Source organism: Protomyctophum bolini, assembly GCF_963924005.1.
Source record: "Protomyctophum bolini genome assembly, chromosome: 20".
Lineage (NCBI taxonomy): Eukaryota > Metazoa > Chordata > Actinopteri > Myctophiformes > Myctophidae > Protomyctophum > Protomyctophum bolini.
The window spans coordinates 29,074,122-29,076,621 of NC_137881.1; the positions used below are offsets into that span (position 1 = coordinate 29,074,122).

General features: G+C 46.3%; 1 protein-coding gene across 1 annotated transcript in view; it reads left to right on the forward strand.

The window, feature by feature from the left end:
• cyp26b1 (cytochrome P450, family 26, subfamily b, polypeptide 1) overlaps nucleotides 1–2,500 on the forward strand; it is an 80,787-nt gene that overhangs the window by 58,326 nt on the left and 19,961 nt on the right.

Below are 2,500 nucleotides of genomic sequence, written 5' to 3' on the forward strand. Positions count from 1 at the left end.
GCTGCTCTGTTGCCTGCTAATGAGAGAGAGAGAGAGAGAGAGAGAGAGAGAGGTGGGGGGGGGGGGGGGGGTAGTTGCACCACTCAGTTCACACGGGTGTGATTATATTTTTTTATCGTAAAAATGTGCCTGAAATCTTTGAATATTGTTACAGAGCGAGTTTTTAACTCAAATCTTTGCTACTTGGGGAGGTGCTTGGAACAACATATTTTCAGATGGGGGGGTCGGTGGCCAATTACATAATAATCTTTGGGGTCCTTGACATGAAATATGGAGCACCACTGGTATTTCAGAATTTAGAAGATTTTGTTTTTGTTTTTGACGTCAGGCCCTAAATGGGTTAAAACATCCTATAAATTTTGTTTTTAATTATTACTATTTCAAAACATCTTCCACACTCACTCCAGAGGGCCACTATAGTTCCACACTCACTCCAGAGGGCCACTATAGTTCCACACTCACTCCAGAGGGCCACTATAGTTCCACACTCACTCCAGAGGGCCACTATAGTTCCACACTCACTCCAGAGGGCCACTATAGTTCCACACTCACTCCAGAGGGCCACTATAGTTCCACACTCACTCCAGAGGGCCACTATAGTTCCACACTCACTCCAGAGGGCCACTATAGTTCGACACTCACTCCAGAGGGCCACTATAGTTCCACACTCACTCCAGAGGGCCACTATAGTTCCACACTCACTCTAGAGGGCCACTATAGTTCCACATGCACTCACTCCAGAGGGCCACTATAGTTCCACACTCACTCCAGAGGGCCACTATAGTTCCACACTCACTCCAGAGGGCCACTATAGTTACACACTCACTCAAGAGGGCCACTATAGTTCCACACTCACTCCAGAGGGCCACTATAGTTCCACACTCACTCCAGAGGGCCAGCACTGCAGCAATGCTATAGCACTGCTTGGCCTTTTCAGTGGAAGCCTGCATGCAGGCTATACACGGAGGGCCAAACAGGGCTGTGGAGATGATAAACATGTTGAAGATGTCCCTGGTGGCTGCTAACCTCTCACACACTGGAAACACACTACGACAAACAGTACAGAGAGTGTCCCTGTGTGCGCTGCAATAACAGCAGTGTGCATGAGCAGAGCTCCAACAGACAGACAGGCACGCACGCACGCACACACACGCGCGCACGCACACACACACACACACACACACACACACACACACACACACACACACACACACACACACACACACACACACACACACACACACACACACACACACACACACACACACACACACCCACACACACAATGTTGACAGTGGCAGTTACCGCTTATTTTAACTTCTATTGACATATACTCTCCCTCTCTCCAACACTCACATGCCCTCCATCACTCCCTCCTCTGTGTCTCCCTCTCTCTCTCTCTCTCTCTCTCTCTGTCTCTCTCTCTCTCTCTCTCTGTCTCTACCTTCTCTTGTTTTTCTTTCTTTTGGAGCAATCCCTCCATTACTATTTTTAGGATCTGAGAGAAGAGGGTAGAGAGAGAGAGAGAGACAGACAGACAGACAGACAGACAGACAGACAGACAGACAGACAGACAGACAGACAGACAGACTATATTTTGTCAATCTCACTTAACATTTGGTGTGTGTGTGTGTGTGTGTGTGTGTGTGTGTGTGTGTGTGTGTGTGTGCTCATACGTCATACGTGCATGTTGGCGACTGGCCGTGTGCACGCGCGTGTGCGTGCATGTGTGTGTGTGTCATTGAAAAGCCTCAGCTGACTTGTTGTCCAGTTCTATATACTATAAAGAGCCTTCGTCAAAAGACAACTGGAGTTTATAAATCAGCTTTTTGATTTCAATAGATTATGATCCGTGTATACGCTGCCGGCGTATAGTGGTCAGGGCACCACCCTATTGGCCGCCCACTCTGACGCCTGACACGCTATTGGCTGCCACCCTGACACCCTATAGGCTGACAGCGACAGCGTGTTGCGCGAACCCTGAACCCAACGACCTCACTCCCCATCTCTCTCCCCGTTTCCTGTCAGTCTATATATATACTGTACTAGCAATAAATCAACGCGTCCATTTGGTTTCATTTTATACGCTCTCAAGAGTTAGATAATTGTTAAACATCTGCATTTATAGGCACTACTTGACTTATACAAGAAGTCTATAATTAGAGAATGGAGAGTAATTGTTATTTTCATCAACAATGTTATCTTTCCTAATGGTATACCAACACCAACACAGGCCAACATCAACACAGCGTGGAATTGTGGGGAAAAAAACATCTTATCCAACGACGACAACAATATTATTATTTATTATATTCTTTGGTCTGAGAGGCTAAAATACTCTCATCAAATGGTGGTCCGTGGCTCCAACAAAGCGTTGAAAACCCACTGAATCAAGGCGTGAAAGCCCCTAAAACAAAAACTATATAAATGTATGTATTGTTTTGTGTCACAATAGAGAACAACGTGGACAAAAGAGCTCACCAAGTATACAGAGCATAAT